We start from the raw sequence: 23,706 nt of genomic DNA, 5'->3' as shown, positions 1-23,706 counted from the left end.
GTAACGGTACCAGTTCCCCAACTTTTTTGTTGGTACAACTGCATCTACTCTGGAGCTTTTGCCAGCAAAGCATTGTCTGTTACTGGTTTTCCCCCTACCCGACACTCCTAAATGACATAGGTATGCTAGGAAATCTTTGCTGGTATAGCTATCATGGTCTACTCTACTGGCAAAGCACTCTGAGTGTTGACACAGCTCATACTGGCCAAACTGCATATTGACTGGTATGGCTTATTCCAGCCACCCAGAACGAAATAAGCAACACCAGCCAAGCACGCAGTTTTGCCTCTAGATGAGAGGATTTTGCCAGCGCAGCGCTGTCGGTCACAGATTATACCGCGTCACCCCCGAGTGACATAGCTCTGCTGGCAAGAGTTATAGTGGGGATTCAAGTGCCTTGACTTCTGGGACACTGGGGGCCTGGCTTTCTGAAGAACTGAGATCCAGCAACTCCCATGGGCTTTGATTGAAGTTGCAGGTGCCCAACGCCCCTGATAACAAAGGCTTTTGATGGCTCAAGTTGGGCGCCCCAAACCAGCAGCACCCGACATTAATGGAGACATTTGAAAATCCAGGTCTAGTGGTTCAATGGAGTGTAAGCAAACAGCAATTACCAAACTGTGCGTAGAATTTTAGGGCTGATCCCACAGTCTGTAGAGATCAATCAAAGGGCTTTGGATTGCAACCTGAGTGGAAAGACGTCTGTGATCTGTAGAGAAGAGCAGATCAGATGGGGGTGGTGAACAGTAGGTAAGTTTGAAAATAAGAACCTCTTAACCACAGTGTTTGCAAATGAGACACTCTGAACAAAGTTTTTTGTCTGGAAATAAAGTGAGGAAAACTGGTCGCTCTGTATTCCAAGCGTGGCCTCAGCAGCCCCGGACACGGCTGACATAACTTCCTCGGACTGTCTCAGAATTGATATAGCTGTGGTTTATTTCCCTTAATTTCTTTCACTGCTCTTAGACACAAAGCTAACGGCTTTTGAGCTGTATCCACTGTTGTCTCTGGATCCTTCTCCCGCTTTGTGCCACAGACTGTAGCCCCTTCTTTTCTACTGTGGTGGTTGTAGCAGTGACTAGAACTCCCAGCTGAGAGAGTCTCGCCATTGACTTCAGTGGGTGCAAGACTGAGCCCTATGCTAGGCACACAGTGAGAGACAACCCTGCTCCAAAGAACTGACAGTCTTAGTAGACCAGACCAGCAAAGAGTGAGCTGGGAAACAGAGGCACAGAGGGGTTGAGTGACTTGTCCAAGGTCACACAGCTGGTCGGTGGCAGAGCTGGATAGGGCTGGTTTAAAAAAAAATCCCCACAAATCGTTCATTTCATTTGATATCTTTGGGATTTCTTTTTAGGTTTGTTTTTTCCCCAATTAAAATGTTCAGAATAAAACAAAACATTTTATTTCATTTTTTTTCTGTTGTATTTTCCTCCTCCCTTCCCTCTCCCCCAGAAAAGGGAGACAAGTTAAAAAAAACCAACACAATTGAGACTGTTATTTTCACTTTTTAAACCAATTCTCTGCTCACTTTTCAAGTGCAAAATGTAAAAAGAAATAAAAAAGGGAGGAGAGGAATTAGTTGGTTTGGTTTCTTTTAAACAAACCAAGAATTTTTGTTTTGAAAATTTTCAGAGAAAGGAAAAACATCGACATCAACCAACATTTGGTGTGAAAATTTCCATTTTGTCAGACATTTTTCATTTTAAAAAAAGTTTTCAATGAAAAATGTTCTGTGGGATCTGGAAATCAAATGCTCATAGGTCTGAATGCTGGCCTGGCTCAGCACTGAACGGCATAACCCTGCTGCTTGTGTGTCTATAGTACTGCAGGTCTTTACTAGCTTGCATGCGCTCACTGATCCCCTTCTGCCTGCACCAGTTTCACATCAGAAGAAAATTTCACCACCCACCTGATACACAGTTTAAAGTGAACATAAGGAGTCCTATCAATGGGACCTTGTAGCTAGCCATCTCCATCCATTGAACTTGCTGTCACTTGCAGGTACCCTCTGATTTCCAGACCTAACCACTTTTTCGGCACAAACACAGCTCCCCCTGATTCCCAAACTTACATAGTAGATTGGTATTTCTGCAGTACTGTAATCATAATTTTCTTGGAGTCCAGACCACCTTGTGGGTAAGGTCTCAGCTCAGATGTGCACCCAGTCATGTCCCAGGCTTGTTACCTTTGATCTCAGAGCTCAGCCACCAGTTCTGCAGAACAATCTGGGTGTCATCACAAAAGCACAGAAATCAGAGATTGGTGAGCTAGAATCAGGTAATGTATTCAATTCACAGGCCAGTGCAGGCTAGCTTGGGGGAGGATTCGTGGGTATATGAACAAGGGCATGGTTAGAGAACGGAGGGATGATGAGGTGAATGGAAGAATGTATGGGTGGATGGGGAAAAGACTGGGTCTATTAATGGATGCATAGTTATAGATAGATGGAAGCTAGCAGGAATAATGAATGGAAGGTTAGAGGCACGAGGTGAGATGGATGGGTATAGTGGGTAATGGTGGGTAATGGCTTCCACACCCTCTACTTTACACAGTGCCTGTAGTAGAGCAGATGGTGCAAACGGCCACCCCCTGTTGGTGCCCAGACAGCGTTCCAATTGTGGCAGACACACTGGGAGATGCAAAGCTGATTCCACCTCTTGGGAGTGTTTTTTTCCCCTCCTGACATTTCACTTGGCTGTTGCTCAGCTGGCATGCAGCAGAAACTCTACAACAAAGATGCAGAGAAAATCATCTATGCCTGTAAAAGGAAGAATGAGAGCACGGCAGAGACAGGCAGACTGATATAATGCAATGCTGTTCTGCAGAGGCGGTTAGCCTTTTGTATAGGATTTATTTTGTATAGTCTTTCATGCAAAGTGTATTCCCCCCAATCCTTCACAGACTTAAATCATACCACTGTGTAATGACACTCTGTGCTTCTGTGGCGCCTTCTTTCTGAGCATCTCAAAGTGTCTTATAAATAAAGAATGTAGCCTCCCAGCCTTGCTGTGGGATAGGCAAGTACCAGCATCTCCAGTCCACATCTGGGGACGCTGAGGAAAAGGAAGCTGAAGTCACATTCCTGAGGCCTCTTATTGAGTTTATGGTCTAGTTGGGAAAGAGAGCTCTGTGCTACTTGTCCTAGGCCTTTCCTTTAACCACCAGGCAGCCTTCCTTCACCACTGCATTAGTTACAGACTTAAATGATGGCAGAGGGAGAGAGAACCTAACAGTCACAGGGCAGGTGAATTATTTTAAAAGCAGCTGGTACTGGTTATGAACCACTAACTACAGGCCTGATTCTGTATTCTGTACTCAGGGGGGTAAGTGCTACTTAGTTCGCTGGGGTTACAGGATGTGACTCTGATGAAGTACCAGAGACTTTTCTCAGTGCTGAAAATAAAGGAAGCATCCAGATCACGTGTTATTGGGTTCAGTGTAGGATTTACTGGGTGAGTTTCTCTGGCCTGTGTTATGTAGGAGGCCAGTCTAGCTTCATAGATTGGCCAGAAGGAACCATGGTAATCATCTAGTCTGAAACTGGCCAGAGAAGTTCCCCAAAATAATCCAGAGAGCGGATCTTTTAGAAAAAGAGCCAATCTTGATTTTAAAATGGTCAGTGATGCAGAATCCACCATGGCCCATGGTAAATTGTTCCAATGGTTAATTACTCTCACTTACACCTTATTTCCAGTCTGAGTTTGTCTAGCTTCCACTTCCAACAACTGGATTGTGTTAGACCTTTCTCTGCTAGACTGAAGAGCCCATTATTAAATATTTGTTCTCCATGTGGGAATTTATAGACTGTAATCAACTCACCCTTTAACCTTCTCTTTGTTAAGCTAAATAGATTGAGCTCCTTTAGTGTCTCACTAGAAGGCATGTTTTCTAATCCTTTAATCATTCTTGTGGCTCTTCTCTGACCCCTCTCCAATTTATCAGCCTCCTTCTGGAACTGTGGGCACCAGAACTGGACACAGAATTCCAGCAGTGGTCACACAGTGCCAAATACAGAGGTAAAATAAACTCTCTACTTCTACACAAGAGTCCTCTGTTTATGCATCCAAGGATCGCATTGGTCCTTTTGGCAACAGTGTCACACTAGGAGCTCGTGTTCAGCTGATTATGCAGCACAACCCTCCAATCTTTTTCAGAGTCCTGTAAGTACTGCCTGCATTCTTTTTTCCCAGATGTAGGGTGACCAGATAGCAAGTGTAAAAAATCGGGACGGGGGTGGGAGGTAATAGGTGTCTATATAAGAAAAAGCCCCCAAAATCGGGACTGACCCTATACAATTGGGACATCTGGTCACCCTACCCAGATGGATACATTTACATTTAGCCATATTAAAAGACATATTGTTTCCCTGAGCCCAACTTACCAAGCGACCCAGATCACTCGGTATCAGTGACCTGTCCTCGTCATTATTTACCACTTCCCAAATGTTTCTGTCATCTGCAAGCTTTAGCCATGATGATTTAATGTTTTTTTTTTCAGGTCATTGATAAAAATATTAAATAGCATAGGGCCAGAACCCGATCCATGTGGGAACCCACTAGAAATACATCTCTTTGATGACAATTTCCCATTTATAATTACATTTTGAGTCCATCAGTTAGTTGGCTTTTAATCCAATTAATGTGTGCCATGTTAATTTTCTTTCATTCTAGTCTTGTAATCAAAATGTCTTGCGGTTGTAAGTCAAATGCCTTAGAGAAGTCTAAGTATATTACATCAACACTATTCTCTTTATCAGCCAAGACTAGATTATTATAATAATGGAGTTTTCTGGGCTTAACATCTCTGGGTGAAATCCTGGCTCCACTGAAGTCAATAAGAGTTTTGCCATTGGTTTCAAGGTGGCCAGGATTTCAGCCTATGAATCTAGGAACACGTGGATAAGACAAAGTTTGGTTTTCCAACAGTTCACCTTTCTGAATGGGGATGGAGTCATATGCCAGAACTGATACTGGCACTATGACAATGCTGGGGGCTAAGTGTGTGGAAAGATCTCTCTTGAGCAGAAGTCCAAACGATATAAAGTTTCTTGTATTCCCTCTTCCTCATCTAAACCTTTTGCTGTCATCAGGTCCTCCTTAACTTTATCCAGAAGTGAGTTCACAGCTGCAGCATCCCAGAAGATACAACATACACGACGCTCGCTTGGCCCAGGAGCAGGATTTTAGTCTCCAGAGCCAGGTCTATAAACATGTTCTCGATGCCAGCTGGTTTCTTCCATCTGGGCTGTGTGGTCTGAAAGGGAGAAATGGAGCCTGTTTCCTTTAAGAGCAGCATGTCTGTTTATGCGCTCTGCATTAAGGACCCTGGGCAAGGTATTCAGAAGTGGCTAGTGATTTTGGGTGCCTGTTTGAGACATCGTAAAAGGACCTGATATTTCTGAATGTGCTGAGCACCCGCCCAATGGAACCCTGGCCCCTGTAAGTAATCTCAAGTTGAGCACGCAATATCACCAATCACTTCTGAAAATCTTAGGGTCAGAAACTGTTGTAATTAAAGAAGAAAAATACTTTGCACTTGGATCCTATAGCGCTGTACAATAGCTGGTGAGGATCTTGTAGCTGAGGCAGTGGAGTGGAACTCAGAGGAGCCAGGTTCAGCTTTGCTGTGTGACCTATAGTTTCAGGGCTTCTATTTCCCCTTTGTAAACTGGGAATGATACTTCTCTGCCACACAGGGGCGCTGCAAGGATAACTCCAGAGACACTTGGGAGGTGCTCAGATACGCTGGTCATTGGGGGCATAGAAGTTTTCTTGTTTTGTGGATGGGGACGCTGAGACCTTGTCTACACTACAGGTTACTTCGGTATAACTTACGTTGCTCAGGGATGTGAATAATCCACTCCCCTGAGTAGCGTAAATTACACTGACCTAAGCGCCAGTGTGGACAGCACTATGTCAGTGGGAGAGCTTCTCGCACCGACATAGCTACCATTGCTCGCGGGGGCAGGCGTTATTAAGCCAGTGGCAGAGCTCTCTTCCGTCATCTTAGAGCATCTCCACCACAAGCACTGCAGTGGCACCGCTGTAAGTGCTGTAGTGTAAATGTAGCCAGACACAAGGAAGCTAATGAGTTGATGTGCAGAGGTGTCGAGCACTCTCACCTCTGAAAATCAGGCCATACAGGACTTCCTACATGTTCATGGTGGTGCTGGGAAAAGGAGTCAGCTCTCCTGCTTTTGAAACTAGGTGCCTAATTCCCATTGGTTTCAGTGGGAGTTTGGCACCCAACCTATTTAGGCATTTTTGAAAAAAATCCCACTTGTCACCTTTAGGCACCTAAAGACCTTTGAAAATCAGCTGGTGTGGATTGTCACTGGCCCATTAAAGTCAAAGGTCCCAAGGCAATAAACATGGGTGGCAGGTGAACCCTCCATTCATGGAGGCTAGCCCCTGGCCCTGCACCTTCCACCAGCACCCCAAACCCCCGCCATGGCTGGAGGAGTCCTGGCCCACCTGCCCAACTGCGCCAGCCGGCCCAAGCACTGGCCTGAGTACCTGGCCGCCGGCCAGCCAAGCTGCCCTGGGCCGCCCCAGCCTCTGGCTGCTGGCTGGAGCAGGGCCCCCAGTGACTTCAGGGGAGAAGGGGAGTGAGGGTGGAGCCTCAGGGTGGAGCATGGGCAAGGCCACAGGCCTGGGTTAGGGGAGGCTTAGCTTCCCTGGCCTACGGTACCTGCTGCCCATGGCAATAAACACCATCTAAAGATTTGCCCCGTACTGTATCCAGTCTCGGGGCTAGCCCTCCATTCCTCTCCTCCCCACCGCCAAGATTTTAAATGGGAAAAGAGCAAAATGACACCTGGCCCCAACATGCAACTCAGAAAGCCAGAGATTGGGGGAATTTTAAAAAAATGTGTATTTAAATCAATGCTGGTTATTATATTAGACTATGTGGAAGGTGGAATGCTGAGGACTTTGTGGGGATGTTGGTATCTATGTGGGTTTCCACTGAAGGACTGGGCCTCCTTAACAGTCTAACTTAAAAAAGTTACAGACTGGCAGAAATGTGCAATAATAAAAGAGGTGTTTTGTCGCTGACCTGCAGCTAGAGTGTGAACTGAGATCCTAAATTCCACATTAAACTAGACTACATGAAAGCATGATTCAGCCACAACCTTTTCACAGCCATCCTGTATCTCTGCCACGTCAGTGCTCCAGGCCAGGTCCTCAGCTGAGGTGTACTCAGCTTGTGTACTGAACTGAGCTGGGTCAATTTACTGCAGTCGACCCAGCTCAAATTATCTCTCTTCTCCCTCTTCTGTGCCTCTTAATTTCTTGTTCCCTCTGTTATTGACCTTATGACTAAATGCTGTAATTTTGTCCCCATTACATTTTTTAATTAGAATTCAGCCTGAAGTGCAGAGTTTGGATCCAGGAGTGGATTCCAGATCTGGACAATCCCAAAGCTCAAGCATGTTTGGATCCAGGGGTTTGAGCTGGATTCACGTCTAGTTTTTACCCTTTTCTGTAATGTGCAGACCATGGTGCTTCTGGACATAAAGTTTGGATGAAAAATACCGTACACAATAAAGGGGGCATTCTGAAAATCAGTGCAAATAGTTACCTTTATAATATTACCAGCTAAATCTTTGCAAATATTTCAACCTATAAAGGGCTGCTCTTTGGACATTTGCTGATCCATGTGTCAGAGTATATGAACACAGGGCCATTTTCCATGTGGGGAAGAGAGTTGGTAAAATACCTTATCATATTCAGTTGTTTATTTTATCCCTTTCACTCCAGTGATCATTAATGTAGATCTCGCTCTTTCTATTAGGTCCTGAGAGTGTCACAGCACCAGGCAAGACGTGATCTGTGGCCAAATGGCATTTCTGATGTCAGCCTGGCAAGCTACACAACCATGAAAGCCCAGACTTCCAACAGAATACTGCATAGAGAATGATACACAAGCACTGGTGGTAGAGCTCCCAACTAATCTAGTCCAAGATTTCCCAGAAGGGGGCGCCAAACACCAGGTGGCATGTACTCTCTGTGGCAAGGTGGACTGAAATTCTGCATCAAGGTTCCTGGGACCTCAAGTGCAAAATTCTACAGCAGCTTTAGATTAATTTAAAAATGGAGGATTTTGACTGTCATGGGCTCACAAGACTCACTCTCTCTCTCAGCTCTGTATGGTCCCTGGGAGGAACCCCCTTCAGTGCCTCAGCCCTTCTCAGGGGTCCACTCTGTCTCAGGGGTTAAGCCATAGGCCCCTCCACCTCCTGGAACAGCACCTCTCTGAGCCTTCAGCATCCCTGTCTCTCGCCATGGGCCCCCTCAAAGAGTCCACTCGTTCTGGACTCCCGGGGCTTCCATACCCAGGGGGAATAATGCAACCCTGATCTCTAGACTGAGTGACTATTAGCCAGTGTAAAACAGGAGGGTTTACTGAGTGTCTGAACACAGTGTAGGAAACTCTCAGGGCCTCAGGTCTAGCATCCCTCAGCACAGTACATCTAGATCTCTCCAGCCTCCAGGTGGGCTCTGGTTGCTCTCTCCTCCCATCCCAGAAAACCCCCCTCCTTCCAGCTATACATCTGATATCATATCCCCCAAGTCCCACCTCTGTCCTTTGTCTTCTGTCCCAGGTAAACAGGCTGCCTGGGCCTCCTCTTCTCTGAGCTTCTCCTCTCATCCGTCCTTTGTTTCCCCTCTGGCTGGAACCGGCTGTTCAGGTATCCAGGGTTCTCTCTCCACAGCCCATTGTCCTCCCACTGGCCAGAACCGGCTGTGACTCCCAAACTGGGCCTCCTGCTCACCAGGTCACCAGTCGCTGGGGTATCCATTCTCCAGGCCATTCACTGGCCATCTGTAGCAACAAACTCCCTCTCCCACCACCTCATTAAATCAGTAACACACAGGGAAACTGAGTCCCACACCCTCTGCATGCAAACTTTGAAAACAACAAGAACACCCCCTGCTTCGTCACAAACACCAATAAACTTAGCCTTGAAATTAGATGATGGTTTCTAACCATCAGAGAAGTGAAGTTCTGGAACAGCCTTCCAAGGGGAGCAGTGGGGGTAAAAAATCTAACTGGCTTCAAGACTGAGCTTGGTAAGTTTATGGAGGGGGTGGTATGATGGGACTGCCTACAATGGCATGTAGCCAATCTGTGACTGCTAGTAGCAAATATCTTCAACAGCTGGTGATGGGACACTAGATGGGGAGGGCTCTGAGTTACTACAGAGAATTCTTTCCCCGGTATCTGCCTGGCAGGTCTTGCCCATGTGCTCAGGGTCAAACTGATCAATATATTTGGGGTCAGGAAGGAATTTTCCTGAGGGGCAGATTGGCAGAGACCCTGGGGTTTTTTCACCTTTCTCTGCAGCATGGTGCTCGGGTCACTTACAGTTTTAAACTAGTGTAAATGGGGGATTCTCTGTAAGTTGAAGTCTTTAAACCATGATTCAAGGACTTCAGTAGCTCAGCCGGAGGTTAGAAGTCTATTACAGGAGTGGGTGGGTAAGGTTCTGTGGCCTGCGATGTACAGGAGGTCGGACTAGATGATCATGATGGTCCCTTCTGGCCCTAAAGTCTATGAGTCTATGAATAACAATCAGTGCAATATCTCCTGTGTTATTGATTTGGGGAATGTGGGACAAGCAAATTAGCTGGCTGTTTCCACTAAAAGGATCAGCCTTGAATAGTTAATGATGTTGACATTTAAATGTCATTGTTAGATTTAAGAGTCGACACTCTGGTGAGATGAACTGGACAGATCACACTTCTCAGAGCTATGGCTCCACACTCATGAAGACAACCACTGCCTCTAGATGTGGTTCACATTGTAAATGGAAACTGAGATTCTGGAGCACAATTCGGTACCAAGGGGCGGTTTGTGGTCATGGGCCCTGACTACAGAGACTGAGCCAAGTGCATTAGTTTTGAAGGAACTATTGGCCCAAGGCCTAATTCTTGTTTATACTCAGGCTTCAATTTGCTTCTCTGGCAGTGTGAAGGAGCCTTAAATGGGGTGGAAACTGCCTCCTGAGAACAAGCCCCTGTGCAGGGAGCACCCCAGCCAGCGCAGAGCTGCCATAAGGGCTGCTGCTCCCAGCCTCGGGTACAGGGCTGGAGAGCACCTGTGAGTGCAGCACTCTGTGCTACCACTCTTTTCATAGGGCATATTTGGAGTCATGGGATGTGGCATATTCCTGGCTGCTCTGGATGGCCCCAGAATACAGGAAACCCCAAAGTGGTTTAAAACCCTATTGCTGCCCTAAGCACAGAGCTGGGGGAACTGAGGCTTCCTCCCTCCCCCCTGAACCTTTTTGAGCAGGATGTGCTGAAGGAACAGTGTAGATATGCTGGCTATTGGAGAGCTCCCAGCTATGCCAGACCCAGCCTCTACCTGACAAAATTACGGTAAGGAATGGATGTCAGGGGAAATCCTAGCTACCGCAGTCCTAGTCTATGCCAGCAGGAGGTGCTGTAGTTACCCCAATGATAGCCTTTCCCAGCCAGAGCTGCTGTAGCAAATGGTGCGCGTGCATTGGCTGTGGGGTCGTTCAAAGCCTTTTCCTATCCAGGAAGTATCTCAGTGAAAATAGAAACATAATAAGCAAGATAAGGAGACGAATTATACCAGCGTTTGTGAACTTTACAGCCAGAGTTTCCAGACCACACAGGGAGAGGTTCCACTCTCCAAAACCTTGGAGATTTAAAAAAAAATATTTTTATATTTAAAAAGAAAAAAGCGTTTCCAAGAATTAAATAACACAAAAGTGTATGAAATATGATGTAGGAATGTTCCCATTGCTCTCACATCTGAAGTTAATTTGGGATATGCACTGAATGGCTTTTTAAAGAGTGGATAAACATTGGCATCAAAAGTCTAAATAAAGCTAGCAGACAAAGTGAGTGTTCAAAGGGAATTGTCTCTGGGATATTAGCCGTGCAGTTTTTAACGGGTTTCATGGACGACCATTTGAAGGTAAAATAAGATCTTCACTGACTAGCTCGGAGCACGTTCTCTGCTCTTTTGCTTACATGATCTCAAGTTAAAGGGATGCTTTGAAAGGGTTTTACATTCTGAGTTAGTGCTGGGGAGAGGCATTGTTTCTACAGCACCATGGGCCAAACTCTTTTGTTTATCGAAACATCCCCTACCCCGGGTCACCTCTTGGAACGAGAGGACAGCTCTCAACAATAGGTTGGCAGCTTAGTGTGTCGTGGTGGCTGGTTATCATGTTAACGATCATGGTTTCATAGTCACCTTGTTTTCTTCCTTGTCTGTTTGCTGTAGCAACCTTCTGTCTCTTGCTGTGTTAATCTGGGGGACAGGGACCATCTTTTTCTCATGTGTGTACAGTGCCTAGTGCAATGACCCTGATTGGGGCCTGTATGCGCGACTGCAATACAAATACATAATAACAATTAGGGATGTAAATACGGTTTAAAAAGTTAACCGTTTAAACTATTTAAAATATGTCGTTTAAAAGGTTAACTGATTAAGTGGCTGGGGCCGATTCTGCTGGCCGGCACAGCTGAGGCAGGGGCTGCTCTGGCTGGGGCCGCTCTAGCCAGGTGGCACAGCTGGGCCTGCTCCAGCCAGGCGGCACTGCCCTGGCTGGGCTGCATGGCTGGGCCCACTGCGGCTGGGCGGCGCTGTTCCGGTCACTCTGGTTGGGCTGGGCGGCGGGGCTGGGTCTGCTCCAGCTGGGCGGCGCTGCTTCCGCTGGCGTGGGGCTGCTGGGGCCAGCTGGCTGGCCGGCCAGGGGTTAACAGTTAAGGCGGGTTAACTGGTAAGACTAATGCTTGCTGGTTAACTGGTAAACTGGTTAATCTTTTACATCCCTAATAACAATAGTTCTGTCAGTGCTTTGGGAGGAGTTGTCATACAGGTCTTGATCACTTGTGGTTATTGGAAATCTCATGTTAACCTTGGTGTCCTGGCCAAATTCCAGTCCAGGTACAGTAACTACATTATTATGATCTAAATTTCCCTGTTGCGTTAATTGAGTGAAGTATTGTCCCTCACTTCCTGTCCTAAGCTGTTTTGCAGTGTTCTTGGCATAATACACTGTGTATTACTCCTCCTCTCATGGGTGATAATTGGAGGATAGCATCCTACTACTGCTACCAGTTTCATCTAAGAGCAGCTACTTCTTTAGCTTGAATGGCAGAGCTCTGTTCTGTGGTGCTGAAGGTCCTGGGTTCATAGAATCATAAACTTTGAGGCCAGAAGAGCCATCATGATAATCTAGTCTGACCCTCTGCATATTGCAGGCCACAGGCCTCACCCACCCACTCCTGTAATAAGCCCATAACCTCTGTCTGAGTTACTGAAGTCCTCAAATTTTGGTTTAAAGACTTCAAGGTACAGCTAATCCACAGTAGGGCTCAAACCTTACTGACACATTGTGCAAGGGAATTGTTAAATTGCTACTGTTAGAAAGGGTGCCATACCCTAACCATTTTGCTGTTGGATTAAATTATTTGATCTTGATATGTATAGATCTTTATTTTCAATTGCGCAGAGTACATTGAGGTTTACAAAAGGAATGTAAATCAGTCAGTGACAGCCCTAATTTATTCCTTGGCCTTTCTGCTCAAATTGCGAGCCAAGGTGTCATGTAATGATAATTCTTGTGATGTTCACATGGAAATGAGTTGAGGAGCTCCAGCTAATTTCCCATAGAGCAACATGCAGCCACCTGACTTTCAGAAACAATCCTTATTTGCTAGTAATGACTCCACAGCAGCCAGCAAAGGGAGTCAAGAGCATCCGATGAAGTGAGCTCTAGCTCATGAAAGCTTATGCTCAAATAAATTTGTTAGTCTCTGAGGTGCCACAAGTCCTGCTTTTCTTTTTGAGGATACAGACTAACACGGCTGCTACTCTGAAACCTTTTGTTTTTATGTGAGTCCTACACAAATAGGGGGATTTGTCTGAGAGCTGATTGAATATATTTATGCGCTTCTTGTTGGGAGAGAGGTGGATCCCTTTATTATTTTCTCTTTCAAAAAATGGAAATAAAAATTTAAGGCTAAATATTGAACTCCTCACCATTCCCTCTGATGCCTAGACACTGACCTTCAGGCAGAGAACAAAGCTGCATCTGGGGCCATTGGTTCAGCCCCTCTCACAACTAAATAGTGAATTCCTTGGTCAGGGCATCTCCATTAGAGAGCAGCTGTGTTTTGTCCACAGTGGTAAAGCCGAGGAAGTGATCTGCAGGTTCATACAGGGAAGAGTAATAAGGCTGACACTGAGTGCCTGATTTTTCAAAAAGTTCAGTAAAGATTTGGGTGCTGAGATCTTCTGAGAATCCACCTCTAAGAATCACACTGGGAGCTGCTGAGTGCTGGGCACTCTTCAAAATCTGGCACCCTATGTTGATGGCTCAATGGAAGCTGAGCTCTTGTGAGTACCTGGTCCCATGTTGTTGGCAAGGCAGATGAAGAAATGAACAGCACAAGGCCCACATATACTCAGCATCCTTAATCCTGTGTCAGCCCGGGAGGATGGTCTATATGACCTCTTGAGGTCCCTGTCACCCCTATGATTCTATACTGATAGGGAACCAGTTATGGGAGCAAAGGAGACTGCTTGTCATTTTAATCAGTCCCAAAATGCTTGGTGGTCTGAACCCTTCCCTTTGCCCAGGCTGACAGTAATGTATGTCTCTAGTAGACTCTCCTATCAAAAGGCAGATTACAGTTATGGTTCTAGAATACAACAGGGCAAGGCTTAAAATTGAAGCTGGTGGGAAAAACTTAGATGGCACAATTTTTCATCAGAATGTGCGGTTCCATCTAAACACTTTGTGAAATTGACATGATTTTGCAGAAGTTTTGTATCAGAGGAAAAAAGGAGGAGGAAAAGTTCCAGCAAGGTAGAAGCAGAATGTGTCAACATCTTTGGAATAAAAAATGTCTATTTTTTTTTCAAAATGACTTTTTCATTTTGATTTTTTAAAACATTTTCTATTACATAAAATAATAAAGTCAAAAACTAAACAAAAAGTTTGGTTTTGTCAAAATGAAATGTTTCAATTGACTCAAACTGAACAATTTGGGGGATTTTTCTTTTGCGTTCCAAATTGGAACAAAACCACCTTTTACATGAAATCCTCCACAAAATGGACTTTCCACTAGCCACACAGCTTTACTTACAATGGTAGCATATGAACAGGAATAGGGCTGATAGCTCCTTGTCATACTGAGCTCATCCCATCTGCTTTGCATGGCAAAAGTTGCCCCCGTTTAATGTATGAGGCTATTGTATATCACACATACAAGGAGAGCAGGTCCCTGGAGACTGACTTACTCTCTTCTTAACTAAACCTGAAGATACCGGCCATGATTCCGGAGGAGTGGTTGGATCAGCTCAGTACACTTCATTAATATCCTGGTGACAGGCTCATAATAGAGACGGAAAAGACAGAGTGTATCATCAAGTCTATACCATGATTAGTTTCCCCTGACAGAGGATGTATCCAATATTAAATTGATACATGGTTAGAGTTTAATTCTACTTCTAGGTTGTGACAGGGTGTATAAACCCCTCACTGGACAGGAGGGGGTTAAGGAGCAACTCTGGGCTAAGGAGGCCTCGCCCCTCTGCCTGTGCCAAGCATGCTCAGGTTGGAGGCAGGGTTTAAAAAGCAACCAGACAGCTCAGTCATGGGCTGGCAGGTGAGGGAGAAGGACGTGCTCTGGGAGCTCCAGGGATGGATGTGAGCCAAGCCTGCACCATGCCAGGTAATGGGGAGCCACAGCATCCAGAGACTGAAACCAGGGCTGGAAGCCTGAAAGGAACAACTCCCCAGGGACAGACAGTGGTCAGCAGGGATGCAGAATTTGGTAGGAAGTAACCCTGGGAAGCTGACATGAGGCTGATTGTGACCATGGTGCCAGGAGGGGCCTCACTGAGAATTCTCAGTCAGGGCAAACTGCAAAAAATGGGGCTGACGATCCCCTAAACTGGCGGTCCTTTTTATAATTACATTTACGGAAAGAGTAAAAAAGAAGCTTTCATAATACCTAACTGGTTACCAAGAAGCCCCAAAATATTGTTTTCCTTATGCAATGCAGCCCTGGGCTCCCACCCAGACAGCCAAGTCAAATATGGTGAGGATTACTGAAAATCTTTTTCACCATATATAAAGTTCTATGAATCCCAAGAGATTGGACACATTACCCACCGGGTCAATGAATATTTCAGATCTTACCCAAATACACACTTACAGCCAATTTTTATGAACTAATCTAAGATTTATTAAAAAAGAAAGAGAGAGAGAGTATTGTGATTAAATGTCATTATACATATAAATATGAATAAAGTTCCTAGGCCAGTTTCATAGTACAGATGGTGAGGTGCTGATCTATAGAAAGTTCTTTCAGAATCAGTTCCATAGGTTATAATCCAGAGGTGGTCAAACCACAGCCCCCGGGACACATCTGGCCCACGGGACCGTCCTGCCCGGCCCTTGAGCTCCCGGCCGGGGAGACTAGCCCCCAGCCCCTCCCCTGCAGCCTCAGTTCGCCGTTCCGCCAGTGCTCTGGGTGGCGGGGCTGCGAGCTTCTGCCAGGCAGAGTGGCTGCGAGAACCACCAGGGCGTAGTATATTAAATTGCTCTCCGTAGGAATGTGCTACTTACAGAGCACCAGGACTGGCAGCTGTAAGTAGTACACCATAAGTAGCACATTTCTATGGGGAGCAATTTAATACACTCCACCTGGGTAGCGAAGGCTGTGCCTCCCCAAACAGCCTGGCCCCCACCCCATTCGCCCCTCCCACTTCCTGCCCCCTGACTGCCCCCCTCAGAACCACTGACCCATCCAACCCCCCCTGCTCCTTGTTCCCTGTCCGCCCCGGGACCCCCTGCCCCTAACACCCCCTCCCTGGGACCTCACCTGCTCCCTGTCCCCTGACTGCCCAGACCCCTATCCACACACCTGCCCCCGACAGGCCCCCTGGGACTTCCACGCCTATCCAACCCACCCTGTTCCCTGTCTCCTGACCGCGCCTCCCCCAGAATCTCTGCCCCATGCAACTGGCCCCTGCTCCCTGTCCCCTGACTGCCCCCTGAAACCTCCTGCCCCTTATCCAACCCCCCCCCCCCGCATGCCACTCAGAGCACCAGGACTGGCAGCCATAAGTAGTACACTGTAAGTTGCACATTCCTATGGGGCACAATTTAATACACTACACTACACCGGCCCTCCATACAGTTTTGGAACCCCGATGTGGCCCTCAGGCCAAAAAGTTTGCCCACCCCTGTTGTAATCTAATAGGCAATCCATGTATAGAGTTTGTTCAAATCCTTCCATAAGAATTTTCAGGGACAGTCCAGGGTACCTGGAGACCTCAGTTTTGCAACTTAACCTTCCCCTGATGAAGCTTAAGCAGATCTGAGATGACAGGATCAGGCCCTAGAGTTCTTTTATAGATCTCTGGCAAGTTACGCTAGCCTCTTGACAGCAGATAACGCAGCAGGGGCTTTCCTGGATGAAGAATAGTCAGTGTATATTGTTGCTTTGAAGTTAAACTTCTATTTTCAATGTATACACAGATAAACCAGTAGTATTAATTAGCATAAGGCAATTATCTATTCAAAGATTCACAGGTAGTTTACTACAAACTTTAAAGAGAAATAAAGACAATGATATTATTGCACCACATGTTTCATCTAAATATTAATATTACCTTTTGATCTCTGAATCAATAGCATGTAGTAACAGACAGGAATAGAAGTTTATCTACCGGCTAATGAGATGACATTCTTAAGCTTCTAACAGCTATAGGTAAACACAGACAAATACAATTACTATTTACTTCTAACTCTCTAACAATACAGAACTGTCATTCATTTAACATGGCTTTGATAACTATCTCCAAGAAATGGCCCTGTTTACCATTTCAGTACTTCCCTAATATGTTCTTAAAGGCTGACCTGTAGGTCACTTAGCCTGCTGGTTACTTAACCCTCACTGGCTCTGCATCACACTGATGTAAGACACCACTGGGTGAATGAGGCCAAACCATCCTTCCAGGGCCCTGGGTTGGAACATGGAAGAGTGGTAGGGCCAGGGTTCCCCTACCCACAGGAGCATTAGGGGTTTGTGGGGCCCTGGGCCAGAACAAGTGGGAGTCCCTCCCCACCCCTTCCGTCTGCAGCCCCCCCACCCTTCCTGGTGCGCCTCCCAGGGAAATGGGGTTGGGGCACAGGGGCTTGCCTCGCTCCGCCCACCAGGCACTCCTGCTGGGGAGTGGGTGCAGGGGCTTTCCCTGCTCCCTGGAAGGAGCGCCAGGCAGATGGGTGGGCGGAGCGGGTTGGGGACCATTTTTCTGGGGGCCCCCCAATTAGCTGGGGCCCCTGGGCACGGGCCCGTTGTTCCAGTGGCTAATCCACCACTGCTCCTACCCAGTGAAAGAACTGTCCCCGGTAGACATGGTTGCAGCCGGGAACTGTACCCATTAAGTGGGGTTGCTGCAGGGAACTGTGCCCATCAGGTGGAACTGCCACTCAAGAACTGGACCCACCAAGCAAGGCTGTCATCGGGGACGAACCACTGGATGTGACTGCTGACTTGGGCCCTAATCACTAAGTGGGAGAACCTGCTCCCACTCACATAGATCATAGAATCATAGAAGATTAGGGTTGGAAGAGATCTCAGGAAGTCATCTAGTCCAACCCCCTGCTCAGAGCAGGACCAATCCCCAACTAAATCATCCCAGCCAGGGCTTTGTCAAGCTGGGTCTTAAAACCCTCTAAGGATGGAGATTCCACCACCAAAGCATTCCAGTGCTTCACCACCCTCCTAGTGAAATAGTTTTTCCTAATATCCAACCTAAACCTCCCCCCTGCAACTTGAGACCATTGCTCCTTGTTCTGTGATCTGCCACCCCTGAAAACAGCCAAGCTCCATTCTCTTTGGAACATTCGTTAAGGTAGTTGAAGGCTGCCTGGGGCCGGTTTTGTTCAACATCTTTATCAATGATCTGGATGATGGGATTAATTGTATCCTCAGCAATTTCACAGATGATACTAAACTGGGGGCGGGGGAGAGATAGATACGCTGGAGGGGAGGGATAGGGTCCAGAGTGACCTAAACAAATTGGAGTATTGGGCGAAAATAAACATGATGAGGTTCAATAAGGACAAGTGCAGAGTCCTGCACTTAGGTGGGAAGAATCCCATGCACTGCTACAGGCTGGGGACGGACTGGCTAAGCAGCAGTTCTGCAGAAAAGGACCTTGGGATTACAGTGGATAAGAAGCTGAATATGAGTCAGCAGTATGCCCTCGTTGCCAAGAAGGCCAACGGTATATTGGGCTGTATTAGTAGGAGCATTGCCTGCAGATTGAGGGAAGTGATTATTCCCCTCTATTCAGCAATGGTGAGGCCACACCTGGAGTATTGCATCCAGTTTTGTCCCCCCACTACAGAAGGGATATGGACAAATTGGAGAGAGTCCAGCGGAGGACAACAAAAATGATCTGGGGGTTGGGGCTCATGATTTATGAGGAGAGGCTGAGGGAACTGGCGTTATTTAATTTGCAGAAGAGAAGAGTGAGGGGGGATTTGATTGCAGCCTTCAACTACCTGAAGGAGGGTTCCAAAGAGGATGGAGCTCAGCTGTTCTGCGTCGTGGCAGATGACAGAACAAGAAGCAATAGTCTCAAGTTGCAGTGGGGGAGGTTTAGGTTGGATATTAGGAAACACTATTTCACTAGGAGGGTGGTGAAGCACTGGAATGGATTGCCTAGGGAGGTGGTGGAATCTCCATCCTTAGAGGTTTTTAAGGCCTGGCTTGACAAAGCTCTGGCTGTGGTGATTTAGTTGGTGTTGGTCCTGCTTTGAGCAGGGGATTGGACTATTGACCTCCTGAGGTCTCTTCCAACCCTTATATTCTAACATTCTATTCTATGATTCTTCTTGTTCGTAATGTACCTGTAGAAACCCTTCCTGCTACCCTTCACCTCCCTTGCTAGCTGTAACTCCAGTTGTGCTTTTGCCTTCCTGCTTACACCCCTGTATGCTCGAGCAATATTTTTATACTCCTCCCTAGTCATCTGTCCAAGTTTCCACTTCCTGTAAGCTTCCTTTTGTATTTAAGCTCACCAAAGATTTCTCTGTTAAGCCAAGCTGGTCGCCTGCCATATTTGCTATTCTTTCTGCACATCGGGATGGTTTGTTCCTGTGCCCTCAATAAACCTTCTTTAAAATACCGCCAGCTCTCCTGGACTCCTTTCCCCCTCATATTAGCCTTCTCGGGGATCCTGCCCATAAGTTCCCTGAGGGAGTCAAAGTCTGCTTTTTGAAGTCCAGGGTTGTATTTCTTCCTTGGGATCAATGGGAGTTTTGCCACTTGATTTTAGCTAAAAGGCTAGCAGATTGGCTTTATCGCTGGCAAAAGTCCTCCAACAACACGAAGAGACTCCTTGACCTTACTTCAGGTCCTATATGTTCCATGAACCTATGGCTGTAGAATTTGCTGTGGAATACACCCCCTTGCCACTGAATTGTGATTCCCAAACCTCAGCTTTTATTTAAAAAGAAAATGTCTGTAGCCCTCATGTTTGTAAGAAAACCTTGGAATCATGAACTGAGTGTAACAAATACAGTGGTATCTTACTGAGTCTGCAGCCTTCCTGAAAGAATAGCTCTGAAAGGTGTGAACTGACCACATTCATCTTAATTGAGGTGCGAACTCTGAAACCTACAAATAATTTTAACTATTAACTATTTTTCACTAGAAATGTCTAACTGATGTGCTTATCTCACAATCCAAAATTGCCTCCTATTCCTTCTTGGGTGCCAAAAGCTCCAGCTGTCCCTTACCTAGTGTCCAGACCCCCAGCTTCTCTCGTCAACTTTCATGGTGTTTTTCTATGTTGCCAACATAAAACTCCATGGCACCTTGAAAATCAAATCTCCATTGTTTATTTAACTGAAGCTGCTGGAGAATATCCAGACTGTCACACCACAGTCCCTCAGAATCCAGTCTTTATTGTAGAGTACACAGGACTTTGTCTTTACCCACTAAATTCAGTTAAGATGAAAAGCTTTATTTTTGTGACTGAAAAGGCATATGAGTGGGTTGAGTCAGTTTTTTTGTTTGAGGCCCAAGAAACAGAGAATCTGTTTCTCGACTGCCTTGTGCTTCATGCAGTCAGGTACACTAATGCAGAGCAGCTGTAAAACACGGACAATCAGACCTGGTAGTTTTCTTCACCCACTTTGCACTCACATTACATAGGAGTAAATGACTCCTCAAAAGTGCAAGGCAGGGCAGAATCATTTGGATATTGGATTTGGCCTCACTTTCACCCAATAGATTTTGCTATTTGTTTTTAATACAATCAAGCCAAGTAATAGTGAATATTGTTTTACTAAGTCTTTGTGGTCACAGAATGGGATGAGACACTAGGATCCCTTCTCACTGAATTTATGGGTGCTGACTTTGGAACATTTTCCCCATGCTATAAAGAATTACCCTAATTCTAATGTGAGTGGCTTCAGGATTGGAGATCACACTGGCTCCTTATATAGGTGACACATTGATCTGATTTCATAGCTGCTTGTCTGTTTCTCCAAACTTTTAGAACAATGTTGGATTGTAACATAATGCCAGGGCTTTTGAATAAGTGATTCCAGAAATCTTTGAGGCTTTCTTCAAGAGGCATGTTTGATACAGGCAATGATGAGATCCCCCATCCAACAGTCATAATATACCTGTTACCCAGGTTTGGACAAAGGCTGGAAACCTTTACAGATCAGTTGATATGGCAGAGCTATGCCATTAAAGTACATCGACTCCTGCATGTCATATATCATACAGTACGTATCTATATGCTTCCAGAGTTTGTTCTGGAGATGTTCTTTAGGGGGCTTAAATCAATTACCTATCAGGAAGTTGGCACCTTTGCTTGAGTCTGTACCCAGGTGGTGTCTACTCTTGTATTTGTATAGCACTCAGCACAAGCGGACCCTAACCTCTGGGCATGCCCATAATATAAGTATTAGATACTAACAATAATGGTAACAATAAGCTCCATCTTCAGGATGTCAGCCTGTCCTATTCCACCCTGTTTTCTATTGCATTAGCAGAAATGTCACCGGGATCCTGCCCTCCTGGCACACTCTCATGATCGGTAAGGATCTGGTTTCCTTCAAACAAAGGCCATGTCTCAAACTCGTTGCAAATAATTTAGTCAACAAATGTAGATTTTTTGTGTGCATTTGCAACTTGTCCACAAAGAGATCACAGTTTTTATTCATTTGAAATCATCCAAAGAATAGCTTTTCCAATCAGGAGCCCATGGAATACTGGTCAGACTGTGCATTCCATCCATTATGCAGAATTTGCTACTCAAGTACTGTGACAATTCGCTTAAGTCAAACAGGGTTTTTTCTGTTCCCTGATTAGAAAGGCAGTATAAACTACTTTGTCTTCCATCTTGAAACTAACTTCATCTTGTCTGAAAGCTAATTTTGCTTCTGGATTAAATGAATCTTGACTAGGGTTCTGTGACATTCCCCTGGTGTTATCCGGACTGGTGATCTGCTAGGTCACTCCAATCCTTGGCTCTGGGAGCCAGCCTTAGCCTGCTCTGCTGTGAGAATCCCCACTCCTGGACTGTTCATGCACAGCCTCAGAGTTAGGTGAACATTATCTCATCGCAGTCCCAAACTGACCAAAGGAAGGGGGGTGACTCACTCGAGAGTCCAATAGATCCTTTGTTACTGCGTAGGCCAGTATCCTTTGCTCCTGTGAGGCTAGACTGGGTTTGTCCCATACATGCCCTGATGAGGTGTGAACTGCCCCTCTGCTCTTGGAGAGTTTTTGCCTGGGCTTGCTTTAAGCCATGAGGACACATTTTCAGCCTCATAACTATATACATGAAATTACAACTTATAACATTACTATAACAACACTATAACAACAATGCTCAGTGCATCATGAGGCTTCCAAAGACACCCCATATGACAAACTTTGCATTGGATTCCACACAATCATATTATAAGGATGAACATGGGGGTGTAGGGTGTTCCTCTGAGGTACAGAGCATCACACTTGCCCCCCTTAGTTTACTGCAAGAGGGTTAGTCACTGACTAGCTCAAAGGCAGTTTGTGTTATAGTTGTCTTGGCACCCAGACATCAGGGCCATGAGGCTGTGTGCCTCAGTTTCCCCATTCACACACAGCAAACTAGGGTTTTTTATGGGTTCTCTGCTGTGATAAGCTTTAAACCTGTTTACAGGTATTAATTGAAAAGTAGCATTATCATAAGGGTTAACATCCATGTCAAAATCTTCTCCCCAAAACTTAACATTAATACCAATTTTTTTAATCACAGATGTGCATTTACAAGTATCTTTATGATACCACACCCTCCATTCAGATAGTGTAGTTTGAGAATAGTTTTTTCACTACCCATGGTGTCCTTTGATTCTCTCCCATGTAATCAGTCACTGGCTTTTCTTTCCCTCCCAGTGTTCCCCTTTGTGTGGGCTCTTAATTCAATAATTATTTCTGGAAATTTGGTGCCACAGGGTCTGGCAAGATAAGGGTCCAGGGGGATCCCTCACATGGGCTGTCCCTTTGGGGAGCAGTATCCCAACCCCAGGACTGTACATATACGGAAAATTCAGCTCCCTTTTTGGGGTTACCTGGTGTTCCCCTCTCCCAGAGTCCTTCCTTGTCCCCTAGAGGGCTTTGATCTGTGCTCTCTGGGCTAGGTGTGTTTACCCTTTGATCAAATTCATCTTTCCCCAGCAGCTTTCCATAACTGCTCTCTGAGTCTCACCAGCCTGGGGGAAAACACCCCCACCTCTGTCAGCTGGGTCATTTGTATTCTGGCAAACAACCACAATGGCAATTTCCTGGTCCCAACTCCTCTGTTATCACAGGCATTGGAGCTGCATCTTGATGTAAAGAGACACAGTTACTTTCCAAAAACTTATCAGAAATAGCAACCTGAAAAAATGGAACCTAGATTGGCGTACCCTCCGCTACCCCTTTCTCTGTCCCTGAAAAGTCAGCTGTGTGACTGCTCCCCTCCAGGAGGTCAGTTACACCGTTCCTTCTCAAAACCTGGGTCACAAACTGAGTGCCTGGGTGCACAGATGCTGACCCAGCCATCCTCCTAGTGTCCTGGGCATCCTGCCCCAAGTGACCAGTGAGGAGCCATTCCTGCACCCCCACTATTCCTTCCCCAGTTTCCTCCTCTGGGACCCCTCCTAAGACGCATTTCTCTGTGCTCCCTAGGAAGGGTTCTGTCTCTTGTTCACTGAAAAACTCTGCCAGCTAACAACTGGGACAGTTTCCTTAATCACTGACAATACCTCTCCTGCCCCTGCTCCTGAGGGCATGTTGCCTTCTGCTGGAAAGGAGCTAGTCTCAGCCCCTCCCATACTCGGAAGCACCCCACTTCCCTGTGTTACAGAGTCACAGGAATCCTCACCCACGTCAGTGGTTTCTGAGATCCCCTGCCCCTTCTCTGGGCTCTCCTCTGGGACACATTTGTCTCTGGTTCAGCTGCAACCTGCTGGCAGCTGACAACCTGGACAGTTCTCTCCCTGGCAGGCATTACACCCCCATCCATTCCTGATGTGATGTTGCCTCCAGCTGCAGTGTTGGAGTTGGTCTCAACCACCCTCCCCCTACTGCAGAAGAATCAAGGAGACTCTCTCCCATTCTCTCAGCAGTTCCTGAGATTTTACCCTTT

The sequence above is a fragment of the Natator depressus genome, chromosome 10, assembly GCF_965152275.1.
Source record: "Natator depressus isolate rNatDep1 chromosome 10, rNatDep2.hap1, whole genome shotgun sequence".
Lineage (NCBI taxonomy): Eukaryota > Metazoa > Chordata > Testudines > Cheloniidae > Natator > Natator depressus.
Note: the sequence above shows the minus strand (reverse complement) of the source record.